Here is a 12,351-nt window from a genome sequence, read left to right as displayed (position 1 = left end):
AAAGATGGAAGCAAGCAAACATGTAACAGAACTTGTTGGAAACGGTGTTTCAATGCTTAGAAACAAGGCCTAGGGATCATACTTTCACTAGTGGACACTCTCAACATTGATCACATAACTGAATAAATAAATGCTACTTTCTACACTCTCTTGTTGGATAGCAAACACCATTCATTGTGTAGGGCTACAAAAGCACACCTCAAGCCGGAGTAAACAAGCTCCACAACATCCGGAGTTCATATTAAAGTAACCTCTAGAGTGCATAATAGACCATTGCAATTTAGACCGAGTACTAACATAGCATACACACTGTCAACAATAGCTATGAAAGGGGGAATAGATCGCATCAATACTATCATAGTAATAGTTAACTTCATAATCTTCAAGAGATTACAATCATAATCTACGCCAAGTACTACATGATGCACACACTGTCAACATTACATCATGGAGGAGGAATAGACTACTTTAATAACATCACTAGAGTAGCACATAGATTAATAATGATACAAAGCTCATGATGACATAAAGATCACACCATGGGAGAGAGAGATGAACCACATAGCTACCGGTAGAGCCCTCAGCCTCGGGGGAGAACTACTCCCTCCTCATCATTGGAGACAGCAACGACGATGAAGATGGCGGTGGTGTCGATGGAGATGACTCCGGGGGCAATTCCCCGTCCCGGCAGCGTGCCGGAACAGAGACTTCTGTCCCCCGAAACGGAGTTTCGCGATGGCGGCGGCGTCCCTGGAGTCTTTCTGGAGTTTCGTCAATTGGTGTAGGGTTTTTGTGTCGCAAAGGATTATATAGGCGAAAAGACGGGGCGAGGAGAGGCACGAGGGCCCCACCCCATAGGCCGGCGCGGGCCCCTCCTTGGCCACGCCGCCCTATGGTGTGGGCGCCTCGTGGCCCCACTTCGTATCTCCTTCGGTGTTCTGGGTCCGTCTCGGTAAAATAAGATGGTTGGCTTTTGTTTCGTCTAATTCCGAGAATATTGCCCGAACAGCCTTTCTGGAACCAAAAACAGCAGAAAACAGGAACTGGCACCTCGGCATCTTGTTAATAGGTTAGTCCCGGAAAATGCATAAAATCATTATAAAGTGTGAGCAAAACATGTAGGTATTGTCATAAAACTAGCATGGAACATCAGAAATTATAGATACGTTGGAGACGTATAAACGACGGTCTCTTCTTTCTTGCCGCGCTCTGTCGACCCTTGCTTGTGTCGATGTATCTCTTGTACCACTCGTTCTCGGAGGGTCTTGCGCCACTACTGTAGGTCGTGAACTATTTTGCCCTGCAGTGCCTTCGGGAGTTGTGCTTGTACCCGCGAACGCTGTTCCCATGGCTCCAACTCCTGCCATGGCCATATTGTACAATGCTTCTCTTGGATCTCCAGGAGGTGGCCTGGACGCCAGGATGAAAGCCTGGGTCGCCATATATCCAGCTTCTGGTGTCTTTGGAATAATATTCCCCCTTGTGTCTATCGACATAAAGGACATGTCGAGGTTTTGGACTAGGTTCTCCCTCTCGGCTTCAGGTATGTGCTGCAACCGAGACCTTACCCTATTGCGAACTTCTCTGTGACTATCTCCTCTCGAAGTACCTGATTGTCGACTCAGCTCAGCTCTTCGCCTGCTTGACTCTGAAGCTGCGGCTCTTCTCCTATCAAGCTCAGCTCTCTGTTTTTCGAGTCCCCGTCCAGCACGGGCGATTCTATATTTTTATGCATGCAACTCTTCAGCTGTGGCGGTCGTGGTCATCGGATCTGTGCCATCAATAGCTTTTGCAACTCTGTCACAAACTGCTTGCGGTAGTTGTACCATCTGTCGTGTTGCAGGTCCGACATATTTGGTTCCCAAACCTCGCGTAAGATCAGCGGGATCGATATATGAATTTCCCGCATCATCGAAAGCCTATGATGTCTCCTTCTGTGGGCGACTTGCTTCTCCAATGACATAGATTTGATGGTATTTTGAAGTTTGACCCTCGTCGGGATTGGTGACACCGTCGTATAGATCGGCGAAGACCTCCCTAACGGAAGTAGACTTGTCGATGAAGTCGAAGTTGTCGATGTTGTCTGAATCACTGCTTATATTGGAGTCCACAGAGGACTCGAAGAACATGCCGCCAAAGATCTTGGCAAGTTTTTCGCTTGTCGCAGTCTTGACGAAGCGTGGTGGCGAGATCTCCTCGTCGTCCATCTCGAACGATGACGACAAGTCCGAAAGATCAGAGTCGGCCGCCGACGATCCCGACGAAATCGGAACCTCGAGACGATGTGATCCCTCTTTCCCGACGCGGAAGTGGAACCTCCCGAACGTCATCTCCATAGGCTCCTCCAGATACACATATGCATCCAAACGGGAGGGCGGGTGAGGAAGAAAATCGACTAGACTAGTTTCGATCTGTTTACCTCTGTCCATCGCGTTGCTTGCCACCGAAGATGTCGATGATGTTGAGCGTGCCATCGAGATCAGCTCCTTGTCGCCTCTAATCCCCACAGACGGCGCCAATTGACAAGGTATCGACTTGTCAATGCCTATGGATTGTACACTAGGGTTTTCGTATGAAGTAGAGGGAAAGTAGATATCGAGGGTTCAGCCGGAAAAGTACTCGACTGCTAGAAAACTAGGGTTATGTTGACAATGAAATCGATCCTTTCTTTCTTCTTCGACTCCCCTTATATAGGAGGCGGAGCTGAAGGTTTCGTGATGTACAAGTTACAAATACCGGGAGACTTTTTGAGTTCGTCCCGTAATAGTTACAAGTCTATTCCTAATACAACTCTATCTTTTCAAACTATCTCTTAATTGGGCTTTCGGGCTTCATAAACTTCGGGTCGTGGGCCTTCAGTAAACCCCGGGTACTATCTTCGGCAGGCCCATTGGGGATGCCTATGTCAGCTAGGGCGGCTTCTAGTCGTAACTCTTGCCGGTGTGCTTATCCCAACGCCAGGAGAAGATGTTGTGTTCTTGGTCTGGACCTAGCCCGAGCTCCATGGGTGGTGGTTCTCGGCTCTGGGTGAAAACTTTGCAGGACCTTGTCTCTGCCGACGATGATGACGCATTCTTGCACCATTCACCTTCTTGGAGGCGTCACCGCAAGACCCTCCTTTGGTTCCTCAAGCTCTGCTAGGTGGCCGGCCCGTCGTTGAGTTTCCCGTGGGGTGCAGTCTTGTTGCGGTGGAGGTTGTGTTGGTGTGGACATGGTGTTGATTGCTCTGGTGCTGCAGACGACAATGCTCCCTCCTCATGGATCAAGCTGGCGCTCCGGCTCAACATTATCTGTGTTGTCTTCTGTGGTTCTTTGTGCGCTTGGCGTGTGTGTGTTGTAACTTCTGGTGTAACTCCTAGCCGGTTGATGTCTTCGTTAATTCAAAGCCGGGTTCATTTCGAACCTTCCGTCTAAAAAAAATATGTTGTAACACGGACGAACTGTTAAAGCAATTCGGGAAATTATTCTTATTTGCTCTGCAAGTTTGTTGTGCCATTTTTTCTTTGTATACGCACAAATGCCAAAGGATTATAACAATAAATAAAGATGAATGTAACTGGCGGTTATCCATTCCCAAATCAGTCAAACATGTTTCTATCTTCAGGTTCTTGCTAACTCCATTCACATTGCTCGGGATATCTTCAGTTCACGCCGCAATTGATTAAAGGCCTCTTTGTTTGAGCTGGCTGTGCCACTGTGCAAAGAAAGCTGCTGTGTAGAAAAAACTGTTGTTTTGAGTTGTAGTCTTTGGTCACTTAGCTGACTGTCCGCCTGTGAACTGAAAAATTGTCTGAAATACCCTGAGGGTAATGAGAACTTATATTACTAGCTGAATACCCGTGCGTTGCTACGGAATCATTCTAAATTTAAAATAACTTTCACGTTCCTACGCAACTACCTAGTACATTTAGTTGGGTACTTATGAAGAATTTTGAGTCTCTCTCACAAGGGAGGGTTTGTTGCGATTGCACAACATTTTTGCTATGAGATCTCCGGCGAAGTCTTCGGCAAGCTCCATGTCCAATGGGTAGCCGGGCTATTTATGCTATAGTGAAGCAAAACATAGGATTTCAAGTAAAATTAGACATAGAAGTCGATCTAACGGTCAGGAAAGATTTGATCTAACGGCTGCGAACCCGAGGGCCGGGAAGTTTTATTCCCCGTGGGATTATCAACATTTATTTTGATTTTGACTAACCATTTCTTCTCATCTTTTAAGGTTCTGAAATCTGAGATTTAACCAATACTAATAGAACACCCTTCCACTTAAAAAGATATTTCATACAATCAAATGTTGAAATTCCTTGTGTATAACTGTATATTCCATTTATAAAAAGCAATATTCTCATCGTTCAACGGCCGTAGAGGTCCTATGTGAAAGGATTTTTTGTGTTAAAGGGAATATGTTAATATTAGGGAACCAATTACCTCTGTGAAAGGATTAGCGAGCATGGAGCTTTGCCACAAAATATAATAATATAGTACATGCATTAGTAACTGACCTGTTTTTCCAGTTAATTTGGAAACAAAACTATAGAGTTCAGTTATTCTTAAGGATTTCGGGGAAGATAGTAAAATTAACGAAATATTATAGATTAACCGGTTACAACAGGAAGTCTGAGACACCAAATTTGTCACCGGATACAAATCGGTCCAAACTTGAGATGATACAGCTCAAGACTACAGAAATGCTAATTGAGTAATTTGTTCTCGGGTCTCCGCCAATGGAGAGATGGCAAGAAGATGCAAACCTGCCCAAACATATACACCAGACTATACCAGCGCGAGCAGGAGGTCAGTTTTCTAGCCAGAGGGGAAGAACGGCAAGCCACCATGCTCTGGGGTCCTGTTTGTTTTACTGCTCATTGGTTTGACGCTGCCCAACGGCCGAACATGAGGCTGCAGGTTCAGATAGCGCATCTGTACACAACGAGGTTCCGCTCGCGGATCGGCGGGCGTCGCCATGCCGTGTGCGACCTTCGTGCCTCAGATGTTTTATTTGAGGTCGAATTTATTTGACGGCGGCGCGTTCGCCTTCATCTCCAAGGGCTGGCGGGAGGCGCGGGACACGGCGACCGCCGACCTGTCCCTGATGCGGGCGCGCGCCGACCACCTGATCGGCAGGCTTATATGAGAGGATTTTGTAGGATCGGCCAAGAAATCAAAGGAAATCGAGCTGGAATTGATCCGGTAGGAGAGTTCGACTTTGGGACGGGAGGTCGGATGCTGCCGGTCTTTTTTATTCGAGTTCGGGACGGTGGTGACGGTGGTTTTTATGCGGGCCGAGAGCGCTCCGTACGTGATCTGCGCTGGTCTAGGCGGTTTTCTTGGCTTCCGGTTTTTCTCATCGACAGGACGTTGGTTTTTCTGACGTACCAAGATTTATTTACTTACGACCACCACCGATCCCCGTTTAATAGTAAAGACTAGCAAAAAATACCCGTGCGTTGCACCGGGTTTATAATTAATTAAATATTTTTATGTTGAAGTGGATCCTAATTTTAGTTGTATCATTATGTTTGCTTAAAAAATGACAGACGACCGAATCCCTTTTTGCTTTATTATTATAGGTATAGATAGCACAAAACCCTTGCGTTGTGACATTAAATCAAAGGTTATACTTTCACATGTTTATATTCGTGTGTCGATACCTCTCGATTCGTGCGCAAGGTCATCCTCCTCTCTCTCACGCGATATTCTTCCTCCCGTCGCCATCCTACCGCTCCATGGCGGCATCTTGAGCTTCGCGATACAGCCCAGTTCCTCCCGATATGCCGCACGTCGCGTGATTCCTCTCGTTCCTCTCTTCCTCGGCTCCACCGTCCTGGCCGTCGCTCGCCATGCCAGCACCATCTCTTCTACTGTCGGCCTTCTCATGCTTTGTTGCTAATATTTTCCGTTGCTTTTTTATTTCCATTTTAAAAAAAATCTATCCTTTTTTTTGTTTTTAACACATAATCTTTTTTTTGTCAAACCAAATGGCCTTCAACAGGACCCATCTGAGAGTTAAAAACCTATACGCGCATCGTCGAATTTAGTTTTCTGCAGTTATCAAAATTTAGATGTATATATATAGTTAGTAGAGATCACATGGATCTGAATTGCAAGTGAAATCATTTTTCTTCTCTCTGGCGCTGACTTGAGAGTAAAGCAGGTGAGCTGAAGATCCCCTTTCAGTTGGTGTGAATGCATAGAACGCCCGCGGGCCTGGGAGCGGGGCGCGCGTCCTGGCCTGGCACCTCGACGAGCCACCTCCGACTCCACCGCTGCGTCCATCATCCTCGTCTCCGTGACTCGCCGAGGGGAGCCAGGCCACCTCGCCGCCGGCGCCCTCAGCCTCCGCCAGGTTGAGGCCCCTCCCTCACCATCGCAGCAGCAGGCGGATCCTCCAGATGTCGGCCGGACGGGACGTGTGCTTAATTTCCCGAGGCCGCGGTTCATCGGTCGGTCGGGCCTCTCTCCGCCCAGACCCAGATCTCATCCCGCCCCGCCTCGGAGGACAACCGCCAGCGCTCTGATTTCGGTTCTGGTGTTTTCCATCTCTCGCCATCCTTTGCCTTAATTCCTTTTGAATCCAATCTTAGTGAGGCGGCTTGTTAATTTCACGAAAGTTGATGTATATAAACCGGCCAATTTCGTTACGATGGAGCGATGTGGGACTATTAAACACAAAATATTTTGACATGTCAGGGCTAATTTAGCATTTGGACGGGGCATTTGAATTGGACGGAACGGCCCATTGTTTTATGTAGGTACGGCCCTCTGCGGCGCGCAATGGACAGCGGAGCCTAGCTTGAAGAATATCTTAGGAAAGAAAGACAACCCATGCGGATTCCACGAGCTGGTGAATTGGGCCGTTCGGCCCGCCTACGTCAAGGGAAGCGAGCATCACCTGGCGCTGACGATCGAATCGGTTCATCAATCGACGGATTTTGCTGAATCGTTTTATCAAACGCGGTGGCATTAGTTGCAATTTACATCAAAAAATATGGGTAAATAAAAAACGGACGAAAAAATTGGGGAGAAACCTTACTTCCTTTATTAGTAGGTAAAGATTATTGATTTCTGTGCAATAAACAACATAGGTATCACTAATGAATACACAAGAAATTTAATAGTGTCTCAGTCTGAACCTAGATACCTAGAAACACAGAGAAGTCGTCCCAAATACTATCGTGTCAGAATCTTAAATATAATAGCAAATCCATCTAGACACCTAGAGAACACGGATGGAATCTGCAGCAGCTCGGGCCCGAAGCACAAGCAACAGAACTTGGACCTGGACCTGCTCGTGCGGCAGGGTATGAGTGCCGCTGGGGACGAGCTCGAGCGGCCGGGTACGAGTGCGGCTGGGAACAAGCTCGAGCGGTTGGGGACGAGTTGGACAGCAGGAGTCAGGCTCGCCGATGGATCTCGACAGGAATCAGGCGGCACAAGACGGGGATGAGCTCGAGCTTCGATGGAGAGAGTGGGGCCGGTGGCGGGGAAGACCGGTCGACGGCGGAAGGCTGGAGCAGGGCCGGGCACGGGCGCTCGACCAGAAGAGAAAACGGATAGGACTTGGGCTCTGTTAGCTCAGCGGTGGTATTTGGGTGTAATTTTGACAAACGAGACAGGCATTTAAAGAATACCGGTTCGGAGCTAAGCAAAAAAGCTTGGGAAGCACCTCCCACCCGTGCTTTTTCGTCTGTGTGGGAGCGAGCCCGGCTTCGGCAAAAGCCCACAGCAGAGTCAACCCCTTTATTTCGTTTGCCTAACTTATTTTCGTGGAAAGCACCTAAAAGCTGAAACAAAGAGACCCTAAGTCCACTTTCAATAACATGTTTTACTTATACACCACAATAAACATTGACATTCCCAGTTGACAATAGGACATTTCATTATACAGTGGAACATAATTAATATGTTGGCTTCTCTATTTTGCAATGTCACAAATCATTTCTTCGGCAGGACAATATAATTTTTCTTCCTCACGTAAAAATAAATCATCTTCCCCACGAGAATATATTTTAACAACTTAGATGCTTCGACAGAAGGAAATGTTCCTTTGGGTTGTAGCTTTCACCTGTACATAGATCACGAGAGAGGGACAGCCAACAAAATAAACAAAAATACGCACTGCTTCATTATATTTACATACTTACACACACACACACACACACTATATAGGACATATTCATACTACACCCGGGTGTAGTTACACCCACGCGTGTTTCTCATAATCTAGAGAGTATCTATCATACCGGATAGTATGTACATGTAGTATGAAGTATATAAAACTATTTTAGAAGTATATATACTACTTTGCAGGCAGTACGTACATTTTTTTTACGTAGACTCATTTTATACGTATACATATGCATATATTTCGGATATATAGTGCAAACTATGAGTTCACTTGCATTTTTTTCACAAAACATTATTTGGAGTATCTTACATATAGTATACGAACATACTCAAACCGATAAAGTATCATAGATACTTCCGTATGCTAGTATATTAGACATGGGTGTAACTACACCCAGGGATAGGAAGTATTTATCCTATATATATATATATATATATATATATATATATATATATATATATATATATATATATATATGGGAAATAGTGGGCTACCATGGTGCATAGCTATGCACACCAATCCAACCATTAGATCATCTATAGGGAGCACAAAGAGAGCACACGGTGTTAGTCCATCACACATGCATGGCATCCTCCTCCGTTATATTCAAATCACTGTCATCCAGTTGATTCAGGTTGGGAAATAGCTGGCATAGGCTGCCGTCGGCGTTTTCACTTCCCTTTTGATACCAAAACAACAACCCATTTGTAAAGAAAATTAAAATAGTACATCCAAATTTCGTACGCACCTGACCATAGAACGTTTCTACCACATTTTCGTACCAAAATGACAACCAAAATAAGACACAGATTCCGAACCAATTTTACAACGGAGTCACGGTACGCTCCACCGCAAAACAACAAGCTTGCCAAGGAATGATCTGTTTTTATTACTTAGCGATCAACTAGTAAAGTGAAAAAATCCTTGGTTGCCCATTAGGCAGAGGTTTTGAATGGTAAGCAGAAAAAAGGTATGATCTGTTTTTATTACTCAGCGATCAAATAGCAAATGTGATAAAATCTATACCGCTTGCAAAAAAAATTAAATTGAAGGGTTTTTGGATTATTTGGTGGAGCTACAATGAATGTAGGTTAACCGTGAGCTAACTAATAAACGGAAACTAAGTAGTCCTTTGTTACTTACCTGACCATGGAACATAAACTAAGTAGAAAATCCATGGCATATGAGTTGGAAGAAAAACACGTACGCACATGACCATGGAAAGTTCTTACCACATTTTCTTACCAAAATGACAACCAAAATGAGACACACATTCCGAACCAATTTGACAACGGAGTCACGGTACGATCCGCTACAAAACAACAAGTTTGCCATGGTACGATCGGTTTTTATTACTCAGCGTTCAACCAGCAAAGTGAAAAAATCCATGGTTGCCCATTAGGCCGAGGTTTTGAACGGTAAGAAGAAAAAAGAAGTCGCCCTCACCGCCTTGATCCCTTCATTCGGGGACGAGGGCATCTCGCCGCCGCCAGCAAAGTGGAAGGGCTTTTGCCAGTTGCCCGCCAAGTGCAACAACAAGCTCGTCGGCTTGGTCTCTCTCATGGGCGGCAACGACACCACCGACAACATGGGGCACGGGACGCACACGGCGGGCACGGCGACGGGACACTTCGTGGACGACGGTTCGGCGTTTGGGCTGGGCAGGGGCACGGCCGCCGGGACCACACCGGGCGCGCACCTGGCCATGTACAAGGTGTGCGACGGGGAAGGGTGCTTCGAGTCCGACATACTGGCGGGGATGGACGTGGCCGTGAAGGACTGCGTCGACGTGCTCTCCCTCTCCCTGGGCGGGCCGTCCATGCCACTGGACAAGGACCTGATCGCGATCGGCGCGTTCGGGGTGATGTCCAAGGGCATCCTCGTGGTGTGCTCCGGCGGCAACAGCGGGCCGACGCCCTCCACGTTGTCCAACGAAGCGCCTTGGATACTTACAGTGGCGGTCGGGTCGGTGGACCGGAGCTACCGGGCCACCGTGCGGCTCGGCGACGGCGAGGCGTTCGACGGTGAGTCGCTCACGCAGGACAAGCGCTTCAGTGCCAAGGAGTACCCCCTCTACTACCCTCGGGACAGCAACTACTGCGACGTCTTCGACGTCAATATCACCGCCAAGGTGGTGCTGTGCGACACCGAGACGCCGATGCCTCCTCTGAGCTCGATCGAGGCGGTCCAGGCGGCCGGTGGCGCCGGGGTGGTGTTCGTCAACGAGGCTGGCTTCGGGTACACCATCGTCGTGGAGAAGTACTTCAACCTCCCCATGTCGCAGGTGACAGCCACCGACGGGGCCAAGATCATGGGCTACGCTAGGGCGGGGTTGCCGCCGGCGGCCGCGCCCCTCAACGCAACCATACTGTTCCACAGCACGATGGTTCACGTGAAGCCGGCGCCGATCGTGGCCGCGTTCTCGTCGCGCGGGCCGAACGTGGCCAGCCCCGGCGTGCTCAAGCCAGACATCATGGCGCCGGGGCTCAATATCCTCGCCGCGTGGCCGACGATGGTGCCTGTAGACGGCGACACGGAGTCGTACAACAACAACGTCGCCTCAGGCACGGCCATGGCCACGCCGCACGTCACGGGCATTGCCGCGCTCGTGAAGAAGGTGCACCCGGACTGGTCGCCGTCCGCGGTCAAGTCCGCCATCATGACCACGTCCAGCGTGGTCGACAACGCCGGCCACCCCATCATGGACGAGGAGCTCCGGAAGGCGAGGTCCTACTCCATCGGCGCCTGCCACGTGGACGGTGCCAAGGCCGTCGACCCCGGCCTCGTTACGACCTCGGCGAATACAGCGCCTACATCTGCGCGCTCCTCGGCGAGGCGGCCATGAAGACCATCACGGGGAACAGCAACCTGACGTGCGCCGCGGTGGGATCCATCCCGGAGGCGCAGCTCAACTACCCGGCGATAGTGGTGCCGCTCTCCGACAAGAAGTTCAAGGTGAAGCGGACGGTGACCAACGTCGGGCCGGCGAGATCCAGGTACACCACCCACGTTCACGTGCCCAAGTGGCTCAATGTTATGGTGGAGCCGGAGGAGCTCGAGTTCGAGGCGGCCATGGAAAAGAAGACCTTCACCGTCACCGTGAGCAGGGAGGGCGACGGCGGGCAGCTGGCCGAGGGCAGCCTACACTGGAAGTCCGAGGATCATTTGGTGCGGAGCCCCATCATCGCCGACGCAAGGGTTGTCGCCAGATGATTGTGCCATCGACATACCTTACAAAGTAATAACCCATATGATATTCTTCCAAACTGACTACGTACTGCTCGTTGAGTTCCAGGTTGTAAACTTGCAACCACACAAGAATTGTTGTAGGACACAAATCAAACTAATAACCATATATCCCTTTACTCTGTTTGTTAATGCTCAACTTCAGGACGTACTTGTGGGCAATTATTCGAACGCTCGCTCCAAAAATCATCCAAATTTAGGAACAAGTTTTGCATACGGCAAGTAGCAACAGCTCTGTCCACACCGAAAACGCTTGGGCTCAAAACAATACCGAAATATCTCGTCGAAGGCATTCCTGGCAAAGTGAATAACTTATACTATTGCAAATCTTGAAGCACAATCAGAAGATATTTATCTCAGATCCGCGCCAAACTGAGAGCACCACTTCTTTTCTCGAATTATTGAGTCACTCATTGTGCCTCCTTGGGTGCTTCATGAATATTTCAACACAAAAACTCCGGATCGGAAGGTTTCATTGGGAAGGATGATCTCACTGTTACAAAATCAGCAAGACATGTTAGACAGTAGAATGACATTTTTAGTGTATTTACTATTTAGGCTATTTCTGAACAGCGGAACCATACAAAACACACGAGAAGGATAACAGGGAATTCAGAATACATGCCTCGTGCAATCTTACAAGGTACACAAGTTAAAACTCCCAAATGCTTTTTTGGAAGCTTCACATGGGAGATATCCAGAATTACGGAGATAATTACACAGCCAACCAAGGCAACGTAAAACTCTCTACTGCCCATACATTTGTTTTTGTTCCTGAAGAAACTATATGGGAGGAGGGTGCCAACGTTAGATGCTATATATTAACTTGATGCAAGGCAAGAGTTTCTTCACAAAGTGTAAGGTGTAGACTGAGCCATGTGATCTTTTTTCAGACCATGTCCATCACTGACATAAAAGTAAATAGAACCGCCACAATCAATCATGATGACTGCCACAATCAATCTGCATGATGACCG

The 12,351-nt window shown here is 48.0% G+C and overlaps 1 pseudogene; it reads left to right on the top strand.

Annotated features, from left to right (window-relative positions):
* The first annotated feature begins 4,963 nt into the window (after positions 1 to 4,963).
* On the top strand, positions 4,964 to 11,341 carry LOC124647515 (annotated as a pseudogene).
* The last annotated feature ends 1,010 nt before the right edge of the window (positions 11,342 to 12,351 follow it).

The sequence above is a fragment of the Lolium rigidum genome, chromosome 4 (genome assembly GCF_022539505.1).
Source record: "Lolium rigidum isolate FL_2022 chromosome 4, APGP_CSIRO_Lrig_0.1, whole genome shotgun sequence".
NCBI lineage: Eukaryota > Viridiplantae > Streptophyta > Magnoliopsida > Poales > Poaceae > Lolium > Lolium rigidum.
Note: the sequence above shows the minus strand (reverse complement) of the source record. Positions and strands in the feature narration are given on the sequence as shown.